Source organism: Crotalus tigris, unplaced genomic scaffold (assembly GCF_016545835.1).
Source record: "Crotalus tigris isolate CLP2741 ecotype Arizona unplaced genomic scaffold, ASM1654583v1 scf7180000017871.4482833, whole genome shotgun sequence".
Classification (NCBI taxonomy): Eukaryota; Metazoa; Chordata; class Lepidosauria; order Squamata; family Viperidae; genus Crotalus; species Crotalus tigris.
This window is the reverse complement of record NW_024096690.1, coordinates 4,023,713-4,038,169: the sequence shown is the minus strand read 5'-3', so window position 1 is coordinate 4,038,169 and position 14,457 is coordinate 4,023,713. Positions and strand designations below refer to the sequence as shown.

Sequence of the window (14,457 nt, the reverse complement as noted above, 5' to 3'; positions counted from 1 at the left end):
TTTAGGATCTAAATGCCATCTATAAAACATTTTATAAAAATTTTCTCTCAAATTTTGAGCTTGTGTAAATTTAACATTTCTTATCCAAATTATCTCCCATAAATCCAATGAGATCGGCTCCTGTATATTCTGAGCCCATTTAATCATACAATCTTTAACCAATTCTGTTTCCGAATCTAACTCTAATAAAACATTATATATTCTTTTTATATGAGCCGGACCTTGGTTTTTAATCTGAATAACCAATTGTCTATCTTCTAGTGTTATTCCCTCTTTCTTGTCTACAGTCCATCTATCCATTATTTGTAAATATTGAAACCATGACTGTAGAATATTTTGCTGCCTTAATACATCTAGGGATTTCAAATGCCAATTCGAACCAGAACAAATTAACAATTCTTTATATGAAATTTTATCAAAATTTGTCCCCTTAGAGGTTCCCTCAATTGCATGTCTGGGAATCCCCCAGATAGGTATTTTATAATTTAATCTATAATAATACTTCTTCCAAACACGAAGTAAGGCATTCCTCAAAATATGTGATTTAAAAGTCCGATCAACTTTCTTATTAAAAATTAAATATGCATGCCAACCATATATTAAATCCCAACCTTCCAAAAAAAGAATATCCATATTTGTTAAATTAAGCCAATCACTTAACCAAGTTAGGGCGGCTGCATCATAATATAATTTCAAATTAGGTGCCTTAAGTCCCCCTCTTTCTCGAGCATCCTGTAATATCTTAAATTTAACCCTTGGTTTCTTCCCGGCCCATATAAAATTATTGATACCCTTTTGCCATTCCTCCAAATTTGCCTCTTTTTTAAGAATAGGTATCATCTGAAACAAAAAAAGAAACTTTGGTAGAACATTCATTTTTACAGCTGAAATTCTCCCCAACAATGACAATTGCAATTTTTTCCAATCTCTTAAATCCTTTTGGACTTTTGCCCATAGTGGTTCGTAATTGTTCTTGTACAATTTTCCATTTGAAGCAGTTAGATATACTCCCAAGTATTTAACCTTTTTTACCATCTGAAAACCTGTGGCTTTAATCAAACTTTCCCTTTCTTTAACTGACATATTCTTAGATAATATCTTAGTCTTATAATTATTAACTTTAAAACCAGAAACATTCCCATACTGTGTTATAAGTTCTAATAAACCATCAATCGCCTGATTCGGCTGTTCCAAAATTAAAACCAAATCATCCGCAAATGCCCGCAATTTATACTCATTCTTCCTTATCTTTACACCCTTAATTAACTTCGATTCCCGAATCTGAGTCAATAAAATTTCCAATGTTAAAACAAATAACAATGGGGATAATGGACATCCTTGTCTTGTCCCTTTTTGAATATTAAAATTCTCAGTCAATCCCCCATTTACAACAATTTGTGCAGATTGCTGCTGATATATAGCTTTAAGTGCATGTAAAAAATTATCCCCAAAATTCATTTTCTCTACCAAAGAAAATAAAAATTGCCAGTCCAATTGATCAAAAGCTTTTTCAGCGTCCAAAAAGATAAAAGCCACAGGAATCTGATTATTCTTATCCAAGTACTCAATTAAGTTAATAATTTGTCTAACATTATGTTTCATATATCTCCCTGTTATAAATCCTGCTTGATCACTATGAATCAAGTCTTTCATAACCTGCATTAATCTATTTGCCAAAATTTTTGTAAAGATCTTATAATCAACATTCAATAATGAAATTGGCCTATAATTCTTAGGCTCTGTAAGATCCTGATCTTCCTTCGGAATCAGTGATATAAAGGCTCTTTTCCAAGAAGGAGGAACTTGCATACCCAACAAAATACTATTAAAGAGTTCTTTTAATGGCTCTATCATTTCTTCAGATAAGATCTTATAATACCTAGAAGTCAGTCCATCTGTTCCAGGAGACTTTCCAACCTTTAACTGCTTAATAGCTAAACCAATTTCCTCCACAGTAATTAAACTATTCATCCCATTTTGTTGTTCCTCTGAAAGTCTAGGAAAATGTACTGATTGTAAATATTTATCTATATCCAAACCCCTTATATTATCACTTGAATATAATTTTGTGTAAAAGTCCAAAAAGCTTTTTCTAATCAAATCTTGCTGAAAAACCTCAGTACCTTTATATTTTACTTTCTCTATAATTCTAGCTTTCTGTTTCTTTCGTAACTGATAAGCCAACCACCTCCCAGGCTTATTCGCATTGCAAAAAGTATTATGTCTCATGTACGACAGATTGGTAGCCACCTGATCTGCCATCAACATGTTAAATTGTTCCTTAAGCATCTTTATAGATACCTTTAAATTATTATCAGTAGGGTTAAGAACCAACTCTTGTTCTTTTGATTTGATCTCTTCTTCTATTTCTCTACGTCTTTGTGACCCTTTTTCCCTAAAAACTTTATTCAATTGAATCAAAATTCCCCTCATATATGCTTTACTAGCATCCCACACCATAGACATCGATGTTCCCTTATTCATATTTATAGTAAAAAAGTCCTTTAAATGTTCTTTACACTTTTGTACGAACTCCTCCCGATTAAATAAGTTCTCATTCAATCTCCAGGATCTTCTATTCCCGTCTTCCGAATATAACTCCATCCACACCGGACTATGATCTGACAATGTTCTAGGAAAAATTTTCACCTTCCTCACTCTAGGGAGGAAGTCACTAGTAATCAAAAAAAAATCAATCCTTGAAAATGACTGGTGTCTATCAGAATAAAAGGTAAAGTCTCTATCACTTGTATTCCTTTCTCGCCAAATATCAATAAGCTCCAGTTCTTCCTTCAAATCAAAGAAAGTCATAGGTAGTTTAGTTTGAATAAAAGTTTTAGAGGAACTTCTTTTGTCTATAGTTGGGTCTAAAACCCCATTCCAGTCACCCATCAAAATTACCGATTTATAATCCAACTGAGATATCTTGCCATGCAGCAACTTATAAAATTGTTTCTGTTGTTGATTGGGAGCATATAGTCCAACAATAAGAACCTTTCGGCCTTGTAATAATAATTCCACAAAAAGATATCTTCCTTCAGAATCAGCCTCAATTAGTTTAGCTGAAAAAGTTTTCTTCACATAAATTACCACTCCCCCTTTTTTCCCAGGGGCTGGAGCAGTAAAATGTGTGCCCAGACGGGAATTCATCAAGAATTTAGAATCCTTTAAAGTTATATGAGTCTCCTGCAAACATATCAAATCATTATTATGTTGTTTCAAATAATGGAAAATCTTTCTTCGTTTCTGGGGCACGTTTAAGCCATTAACATTCCAGGTCAGGAACCTGACCATCTCCACCAGCCTGGAGCCTCTGGAGCATGGCCTGCAGATCTGCTGTCGAAGATCTTTTTGGTCTTGCCCCTCCCATTTTGAAGACCTGAATATAATGAAACATTGGTTATAAACATATTCTAGTTTAAGAGGGATGGATATATATATATATATATATATATATATATATATATATATATATATATATATTCAATAATGATGGTGAAAATGCGACTCCCGGGCATAATTATAAATGGAATGAATAAAGCGCGTTCACCAGGAGAGTTTAAAGTTAAAATACTTTAATTAAAGTATTTTACTATATTAAAAGGTTGCCAAGGTTTCGTTGGGTGATTCTATGGAACCCGTTTGAATCACCTTGTTAGAAACGGTCTCTCAGCCCTGAAGATGTTGGGGAGTTTTCCCAACGAAAGCTTGGCAACCTTTTAATATAGTAAAATACTTTAATTAAAGTATTTTAACTTTAAACTCTCCTGGTGAACGCGCTTTATTCATTCCATTTATATATATATATATATATATATATATATATATATATATATATGTTCAATGATGCAATCTTCGATCTCCGGGAAGAGTATACTCCAGTTATTTATTGTTAAAACCACATTTAAAACAATAAAAACAGTTATATACAAAAATTAAAACAACTTAGCTTTCGCTGGTCCTCTGCCAGGGTCCTCAGAGTGGGGCTTAGGGGGTGGGAAGTTCTTTTTATCCCCTTGCTGATCCAATTGCCTACTCATTGCCCTCGTGACAGGGCCACTCTTCCTGATTGCTCGTGACTGCCTCAACTGTTCCGCCCTCTCTTTTTTGCACTCTAACCTGGTATTTTCTTGCTTTGTCATCCTTGTGCTGTCTCCCCCTCCCTGTGCTGTTATCAGTAGCACGTTCCTGGGCTGCTGATCTGCCTCCCGTTTTTGCATACCATTGCCCGTTCCTATTACAACTCCTTCCTCCAACCCCCCTCCTCTCCCAGCCTGCCGATTCATACACCCTTTGTTGTCCATTCCTGTCATCCTTCCCCCCCCTTCCTTCAACCCTCCCACCTGTTGATTAACATGTTGCTCCTGCCTTTCATCAACCATCCTTATTGATGTTCTCTTCCTCAATATCTTTTCCTTCCTGATCCACTGCTCTACCTGCTGTTCCTGTTTACCCTCCTCCCCCACTGTCCATCTTCCCCTCTCCAATATCCTCCCCATCATCTGCTGACTTACCTGTTGTTCATCCATTTCTGTACATCCTCTCTTTTCTAGCATTCCTCCTCCTCTAACCTGCCATCCTACATGCTGTTCCCACATGCCAACATCCATTCCTGTTAAATCCTCCTTCTTAAGCTTTCCTCCCCCCCAATCTGTCGTCCTGCCTTCTATTCTTATCTGCCCTTCTCCTTTCCTGTCAGTCCCCCCCTCTCCTGTTTCCTCCCCCCCTCTCCAATCCACTGCTCTGTTTGCTGTTTCTTCCAGCATTCTTCCTCCCCTTACCTGCTGTCCTACATACTGTTCCCATTTACCGACCTGCGTTCCTATTGGACTCTCCTTCCCAAACTCCCCCCCCCAAAACTGCTGTCCTGCCTGTTATTCCTGCCTGCCCTTTTCCATACCTATCAATTCCACTCTCTCCTGTTTCCTCCCCCCCTCTAATCTGCAGCTCTACCTGCTGTTCCTGACTATTCTCCTCCATTCTTACTCCCTTCTCAAATATCCCCTCTCCACCCGTGAAGCGTGCCTCGTCTTTTCTGTTCTTTTCTGTCTCCCCCTCTCTTTTGATCAGTCCCCTGGGGTTGGGCATACGCCTCCCCCGTGTTCTGGGCCGTACGATCAATTCCGATGTTCCCAAGAGTCTTCCCTGGTCCCCTTCTCCTTGCAACTCTCCATCATATCCGCCTCCTCTTCCTTTACTACCCTTACCTATCTGTGACCCTAATGTTCCCTCATCTGTCCCCACCTGTGATGTGTCTATGGGATTCTCCCTATGTCCAGTCATGTAGTGAATACCCCCCCCACCAGTCCTGGTTTCACCTCTGACAATCGGCATCCATCTCTTGGCATGCTCTTCTTGCACTCTAAGTGCCTGCTACGCCGGGGGCAGTTCTATACATCGGTTGATGGAGTCTGTGTTGGAGAACCAGGCCTCCTTTAATAAGTGTCCTCCTTTGGAGGCGTCCTGGGCAATGGCTTCTGCCTCCTTGAAATCAAAAGAATGTCCGGTATTGATCATGTGCGTCCATATTTGAGTGTACTGCTCCTGCCTTCTTACAGCCAATTTATGTTCATGTATCCTTGTTTTTATTCATTTGGCTGTCTCCCCTGTATAATTACATTGGCAGTCTTTGCAATGCACTCTGTATACGACCGCTGATCTTTCTTCCTTCGGCAACGGCTCTTTGGGGCACATGACTTTCATCTGGAGTGTTTCATCAGGCTGGTGAGCAACTTTAATATTGTAAGGTGCCAATATGCGCGCTGTTGCTTCCGATACTCCCTGGACATACGGTATTGTTGTTCGGACCATTGTCCCTGGATCATTCGGTGCCCTGCGGGGTTCTTGACGTTTGCTATACCTCTGAATAAAGCTAGTTGGATAGCCATTCCACTTACATACTTGATAAAGATGTGCACGCTCCCTCTGCTTAGCCCTCCTGGTGTTACAGTGCGTGTCTATACGTGCAAATAATGTTCTAACGCATGAAATCTTATGGGCTGCTGGGTGATTGCTCATATAGTGCAACATCCTGTCGGTGTGAGTGGCTTTTCTGTACACTGTCGTATGGAGGGCACCATTGGTTTGACGTGTAACCAAAACGTCTAGGAAGGCCAAGCTGCCATTGGCCTCCTCCTCCGCTGTGAATTGTATGTCCGGGAATATTGAGTTGAGTTTCTCCATAAGGGCAGTTTTTCTTGCCCGTTTGACGATGACAAAGGTATCGTCGACATACCTGGCCCAAAACTCTGGTTGGTAGTCGGCCATGGCCCTGCTTTCCAAACACTGTAGGACCGCCTCTGCAATGACCCCCGAAATGGGAGATCCCATTGGTGTACCCTTAATTTGTTCATATGAATACATAGGATACATGAACATAAATTGGCTGTCAGAAGGCAGGAGCAGTACTCTCAAATATGGACGCACATGATCAATACCGGACATTCTTTTGATTTCAAGGAGGCAGAAGCCATTGCCCAGGACGCCTCCAAAGGAGGACGCTTATTAAAGGAGGCCTGGTTCTCCAACACAGACTCCATCAACCGATGTATAGAACTGCCCCCGGCATACCAGGCACTTAGAGTGCAAGAAGAGCATGCCAAGAGACGGATGCCGATTGTCAGAGGCGAAACCAGGACTGGTGGGGGGGGTATTCACTACATGACTGGACATAGGGAGGATCCTATATATATATATATATATATATATATATATATATATATATATATATATATATATATATATTTCAGTAAAAAAGGAAAGCGATCACCAGGAAGTAAAACACCAAGGTTTTAATAAATAAAATCAAGCTTTCGATGGCTAACATCTGCCATCATCGTCAGGATACAAGCCAGTCAGTGAGGAAACCTGCTTATAAGCATAGCCACACCTAAACTCTACGCATGGACCTTGTAACAGGTCCAAGCCAACTAATCCTTACTTTACTTACAGCCTTCAGTGATTCTTTCTTTTAGCTCTTACTTACATCCACCTAGCTTTCAATGGCTAGCACCTGCCATCATTGTCAGAATACAAGCTAGCTAGTGAGGAAACCTGCTTACAAGCATAGCCACGCCTAAACTCTACGCATGGACCTTGTAACAGGTCCAGGCCGACTAATCCTTGCTTCACTTATAGCTCTTACTTACATCCACACAACCACCCACTTCCTCCCTCCCTTTAGTTCCTGAGTCATATAGGCAATGTGTGTTTCTCAAAGTTGAAGGGTCCTCTGCACTATTGAATTGATTCTTCTTTCTGTGTTCCTTGGGACGTTTCTCTCCTCCACTCCTCCGGCACGCATCGCACTCATTTGCATTCTTCAATCCTGTCACTCCTTCAATCCCCCCACAATCCTTGCCACCAATCTCATCCACAATTTTATTTCCCCCCACTGTTCCCAGCATATCGCATCCTCCATGCTCCTCCTTCATGCCACCTGGTGCGACTCTCAATCCGGTTGCCTCTCTTTCAGTCTTCTGTAACGCCGCTCTCCGGGAGCGCGTGACCACCCCCATAATGGGGCGGCTGTAAATATTGATCTTCTGTACATCCATTGAAGGCATGTCTCTGTCTCTGTCTCCTTTTTTACTGAAATGTATGTACCCAGGAATCGCTATTCTTCAATTTTTAATTTTAATGTATATATATATATATATATATATATATATATATATATATATATATATATATATATATATATATGATAATTTTGGACATTTAAAGTCAATCAGATAAAAATAAAGAGCTCTGGGATGTAAGGTAAAAGGCTTTTTTTATTAATTGCTAGGCTTTTGTTAACAACCTGTTAACATCATCAGAGCAAAGGGCTAAATGAGAAGGGGGGAGTATGCGCATAAATTTACATAACAGTTAAACAACGGTTGCAGTGAGGCATGTGCACATAGTGTGCTTAAGAAGCTCTTAAAGGCATAAAGCAGTCAGTCTCAAGACCATTTTCAAAAGTCGCGCTTGTCAACTGTTTGGTGCATAGATCCAGCGAGCCTATCAGCTGTTCAGTGTGAGGTTCTTAGGGCTTCATGCTCAGTCTTGTGCCAGCTGGATTCCTTCCTTGAGGTGCAGCTTGGGGGTTCGTTTCACTCTATCGCATGCAGGAGCTGCAGGATTGGATCTGTAGGGAGAGAAAGCAGATGCCCTTGTGGGGCATGTGAATGATTTGCTTGCCCTCGCTCCCCCTTTTTAGGAAGCTGTGAAATCATCTCTGTTAAAGAAGCCAGCCTCTTGGATTGTATAGTTTTTTTGGTGTAGGGTTGCTGTGTGTGTGTGTGTGTGTGTGTGTGTGTGTGTGTGTGTTTCATTGGGTACGGTCATTTGGAATGTTTGTGTGTGGTCGTTTGTTATGCTTATTAGTTGTGGATGGTTTTGTGGTGTTTGGGAATTGGGCTGTAATATTTTGTTCCATTGAATGTGGTAAGTCATATTTCATTGCAGGGGGGAGTTTTGATCTTGATCTTAATATTCTGTTGTTACGTAGGTGTTGCGTGTGTATGTTTTGTTGTGTGTGAGTGTCTTGTGAGGTTGCAGGATTTGTGTTTTGGATGTTTGTGTCCTGGATGTTGTGGTCAGGGGGGTTGTTATTTCTGTGTGTGAGAATATCAGAACATGGTGTGTTGGTTGTGTGAGTTGTCATGGTTGTGTTAGAGTTATATTCTTTACTTAGGTTTGATGAAAAGGATTGTGTTGTAGAAAGGATATCTATTGTGTTGGTTTGGGGTTTGATAAGTGGGTGGGATGGGGTTTTTGTGTTATTATTGGTTGGGTTGAAGTATTTAGGTATTTTATGTTTTTGTAAATGTCTTTTTAGGGTTTGGTAAGGAGATAGTAGGTCTATGTGTTTATTAACAGAATGACAGTCTGAAAACCAACCTTCTTTTAAAAGACGGCCTTGAGCAATGACTTCTGCTCCTTTAAAGTTGAAAGTGTGGCCATGTTCAGCTATATGGGTCCAGATTTGGGAGCATTGTTCTTGTCTTCTTACTGCCAAAATATGCTCATGTATTCTGGTTTTAAGTCTTTGATGTTTCTCCAATGTAGCTACATTGGCATGTGTTGCAGTTGATCTTGTATACGATGGAGGACAAATCACTGGTTGGTAATGGTTCTTTGGGTCTCATCAACTAGGAACATAACGTTTGGTTGGGTTTGTGTGCTATGTTGATATTGTATGAGATGATTTCACAGCTTCTTAAAAAGGGGGAGTGAGGGCAAGCAAATTATTCACATGCCCCACAAGAGCATCTGCTTTCTCTCCCTACAGATCTAATCCTGCAGCTCCTGCATGCGATAGAGCGAAGCGAACCCCCAAGCTGCACCTCACGGAAGGAATCCAGTTGGCACAAGACTGAGCACGAAGCCCTAAGAACCTCACGCCGAACAACTGATAGGCTTGCTGGATCTATGCGCCAAACAGCTGACAAGCGCGACTTTTGAAAATGGTCTTGAGACTGACTGCTTTATGCCTTTAAGAGCTTCTTAAGCACACTATGTCCACATGCCTCACTGCAACCGTTGTTTAACTGTTATGTAAATTTATGCGCATACTTCCCCCTTCTCATTTAGCCCTTTGCTCTGATGATGTTAACAGGTTGTTAATGAAAGCTCAGCAATTAATAAAAAAAGCCTTTTACCTTACATCCCAGAGCTCTTTATTTTTATCTGATTGACTTTATATACATATATTATTATATGAACCATCCCAACACTTACACATATATATATACAAATATATTATTTCTGTGCTTTTTTCTTTCTTTTTCAAGATATGAAAATGTAAGTGTTGGGATGGTTCATATGAAGAAAAGACTTCAATATATAAGTGTAATTAACTTTTAAAAAGATTTAACACGTAAAATATTTTCTTTTGAACATTGAGGGGAAAATAAATTTAAATGAGAATAAAAACAGGATCTATGATACGGTGATTAATTAGAAAAGAAGCTTAATAATGAGGTGGAGGATATTTGTAGATATTTAATTGTTATCTTCTAAAACTGTCAAGAATTGTACTAATTTAAGGTTGATAAAAGAGAATATTATTGGAAGAAGAGAAAATTAAGGAAAGCTACTAGGTGAAATATGGAAATATACAAATCTTTTTCCAAAAATTGTGGGAAATAGTTGATCATTTTTTCCTCTAATTTTGGTGGCAATATTGTAAAGCTCAATGTTCTGTTTAAACGATTTATAATAAAAGGAAAAAAATGTAAATGCTGAATTTCCTTTCCAGCCCGCTATTTTTTAAATACATTTTACTCACCTTACATTCCCTCAAAGTGTTATAAATTGGTTTTGTACATAGTATTTGCTGCAAGAATACTTTTAGCTTCCTATTGAAAAGAACACCTGCTTCCTTTTGTGGAAAAATGCTAATTATGCTTTGGGAATACACCTTGATGTCCAAATAACTTTGTGTTTCAAAAGCAAATCTTCCATAGAACTGATTTTCGTTTGGAAACAATTGGTGGATTATAATTCCATGTACAAGTTTATACCACACATGAAATTTGCTTTCTTTTAACATAGTATCTAATTTGTTAGAGAGAAATTAAATATCATTTTATGATTTATATACTTTGTTGACAATTGCAGTTAATATTCACAAATTATTCAGATTTTAACAATGATTTATAGTTTTTAAAATATGTTATGTTTAGTTTCTTAAAACTAATTAGTGAAATTTTGGCATAAGGTTTGGAATTGCTCGTTTTAGTAACTGGAATTGAAAAAGGACCTGGATCTCCCTGCATCACTTTCAGCTTTTGATTTGTTTGAAAGCCTACCCATGGGATATTGAATTGAACTGGAGGAAAAGTATCCCAAAGGTCTAATCTGACAGCTAAGGTTGCCATTCACTACTGTTGTAATGCACTAAACATCTGTATAATATCGCATCCAGGCCATTTATACAAAGCATTATGGCATCTTTTGAATAATAAATGGCCAGTTAAGCAATTGTTGAAAGCAGAGGAGCCCTACCAGCTGGTAATTGTAATGCTAGTTTATAGACCAATGAGTTGTGTTACAGAATTCAGTGATAAAAACTGGCAGCATGGAACAAACTTTTTGCCAGATTCTGGTATGGGAAAATTAGATAACTTTCTTGGCAAGTGAGATGGCTATATAACTTGGCTGTGGCTCTAATGAGAGCTATATATTTTAATTGCATGAACATCTCTCCACCAAAACAAGCTTTTAACTTTACGAAACATGTAATCAGGGATGTAAACTCCCCATAAACTCAGATTATTTTTTTTCTTTTTTTAATGACAGAAAGTAAAATTATAGTTCCCAGTTTAAAAACTGTAGAGCTACAGTTAACTATTATTCTCTCTTTAAAAAAATGGTCGGAAGGTTGCTTTACCCAGAAAGCATGATCAAATAAGCTGATATATCAAGATCATTGTGATTCACAGAACATTTTTCCCTTATCAAGGTTTGAATTCTTCTGATAGTAAACTAATATCTACATGTGGAAGAAAAATTTGTTTGGCTCACTTTTTAAGAACAATTTCCCCAGTTTCTCAAAAAAAAAAATTATAAAAGAGAAAGGTAGACCTTTAAAATGGAAATGAAATAAATAAAATAAATAAACTCATATATATCTAGTGACATCATGATAGATCATTGACATAGACCATATTATCTGTATGCATAAGGGAAATTACAATTTAAAAATGAAGAACAAATAGTAATATTAAGGTCATGTAACAGTGATTGACATATTACTAAAAATAAAGACCTTTAAAAAGATCTTTAGTTGTGACAATGAAGCAGAGAGTTGACAAGCTTTTCAACATATTATTAAGGATAAAACATCTTACAATCTGAAGAACATAATCTGTAGGTATTCTCCAAGCAAGTTGACAAATTACATAGAGAGTTTATATGAAAAAGTACTAGAGATGAAGTTGGGAAACAAGTCATCCTGGTTTTTTGCAATGGTATGATCACAAATATGTTTATTTTTATTGAGAAAAACTAAATACAATCCAGGTTTATTTGCAATCTTTTCTATTGAGAAAGAAACTATAAACAAGGACATAGCCATTCTATTAAATATACTGACTGATGAGGCTGCATTAAGTCTGTATGGAGTACTGTAATGAAGTAATTCCCTTCATCAAAATGAACAGGCAGTATGTCATTCAGTACCATCTATCCAGAAAGGAGATGTAAAAACAGGGGAATGTTTTACATAGAATTTGCATCAAAGAGAAGCATCCTTCAATGATTTCCACAACCCTAGGCTGCATGATTTCTTCAAATGTTGAATAGTTAGCAAAAATATTTATTCATTTGTTTTCACAATAATGTTTAAGGAAATTTTTCAGACAAAAGTATCACATGAAGGAGCTTCAGGATAAGACTTTCTTATCAGTTCAATTGCTAACACTACAGTATATCAACAGCCAATCAACCAAACAATGAATCCCTGGACAATATGAAATGTTCTATTTATTTGCTTCCTGCCCAGGCAAAGTTTCCTAGTATTTGATGGTGTTGATGCCCTGTAGTAGGATCAAAAGTCTTGCAGCAGATGTTTCACTTATTCTTCCTGTCCAAATTCTCAGTAACTAAATCCCAGCTATATATGGGATTCAGAATAAAGATGTCATGTCAGCAAGTGGTGAAGTGCAAAAAGAAAGAAAGAAAGAAAGAAAGGCTGTAATCTTGAATAGTTAGTGACAACAAGAAAGTATCCTACTGAGTTCAATGCAACTACTAGCAAATATTTTTATAGATACTGGTTTATTGAGGATGAGGCTGCCAAACTGAGTTATAGGAATAATTCATTATTGCTGTGATAAATGCAAGAGGAGCTGTGGTGGTACAGTATTGCAGGCTAACACTGCCCACTACCAGGAGTTTGATCTTGACTGGCTCAAGGTTGATTCTGCTTTCCATCCTCCCTAGGTTAGTAAAATGAGGACCCAGATTGTTAGGGCAATATGCTGACATTGTAAACTGCCCAGAGTGTGCTGTAAAGCGCTATTAAGCAGTATATAAATCTAAGTGCTAATTCTATTGCTAAGAATCAAAACAAATTACATAATTATTTACAACTATCTGTTTGGAGGAAACTTTGTCAAGAACCTTTGACACGAGCCTAAGTAGAGGTGGAAACTGCAACTAGAAATGTGCCTAAGGTGACCAACCGTCCTCCTTTTGGGAGGACAGTCCTCCTTTTTTGAGTTCTGTCCTCCCTCAAAAAGTGTCCTCCTAAATGTCCTCCTTTTCCATATACCGTCCTTTTGGGAGGACAGTTTTCCTTTTGTGAGTTCCGTCCTCCCTCAAAAATGTCCTCCTAAATGTCCTCTTTTTTTATATTTGAAGACTTATCTGCAGGGCTTTTTTTCCCTCATAGAACGCTCAGAAGGTGTTCCGGGACCTTTTTTTGATGGTTTTTTTCAACTTTTGCCTGAGCTGTGCTACTCCCCCTATTGGCTTTCGAAAGCCAATAGGAATTGCTGCTGAGTGCGCCAAAATACCCAGGTGGCAAACTTTGCACGTGCAAGTTGCAGGAACTTTGCACCCCTCACTGCTATCCAACTACACCATCTCTTACTTAGTTCCGCAGATAGCTGGAGGAGACTGGAGCGGTAAGTTTCTCTTGATCTTCCCTGTTCAGTTCTACACAGGGATGCACAGGGTAGGCGGTGGTGCTGGGGGGTGGCTGCAGGGCCGGAGTCGGCGCGGCTGGTGCTTTGCGAGCCACAAGGCCGGCTCTACGGGGATGCGCAGGGTGGGCAGTGGTGCTGGGGGACGGCTGCAGGGCCGGAGCTGGCTCGGCTGGTGCTTTGCGAGCCGCGGGGCCAGGTCTCCACGGCAGGGCAGCGGTGCTGGCGGGGCGGCTGTGGATGGGGGCACGGCGGGCAGTTGACCTTCCATGGGCCGCGCCAGCTGGTGGTCTATGCAGTGCTGACCTGCGCTGTCACCACCTCACCTACGAGGCCATCCTGGAGCACCTGGCTCACAACACCTGCCTCTGCCGCCCACCCCCGCGCAGTCCAGCCGTGTAGATTTTTGGACAAGTGAGAAATCGAGATTGAATGTTGATGCTCTAGCTGCAGCACTTGCCGTAAAATTCAATATGAAGGATATTTCTTGTTCAGATATTTCCAATATATTGTTAGAAGATGATACATTGACAAAAAATATTCATTCAATGGAAAAGTACTCATTAAATAATTAATAGGCATGTAAGCATAATTAAAATATAAAATGTTATGTTACAAATGTTTTTCATTATGCATTTATCATATTATAGTGTATTCTGTATTATTGTTGCAATAAATACAATGTTTCTTTTATTTACGATATTTTTTTCTTCAATTTATTTGTGTCCTCCTTTTTGTCGTAAAAAAATTGGTCACCTTAAATGTGCCTATTCAGGATTTATATCCCTGTTAAAAAAGCAAAAGCAGAGAGGAGCATCAG

The 14,457-nt window shown here is 38.7% G+C and overlaps 1 long non-coding RNA gene across 1 annotated transcript in view; it reads left to right on the top strand.

The window, feature by feature from the left end:
- The window catches only part of LOC120308139, a 108,054-nt gene extending 98,498 nt beyond the window's left edge, over positions 1-9,556 (top strand). The window contains exon 3 of the long non-coding RNA XR_005556759.1: positions 9,278-9,556. This is a non-coding gene — a long non-coding RNA (uncharacterized LOC120308139). The remainder of the gene's footprint in view (positions 1-9,277) is intronic.
- The last annotated feature ends 4,901 nt before the right edge of the window (positions 9,557-14,457 follow it).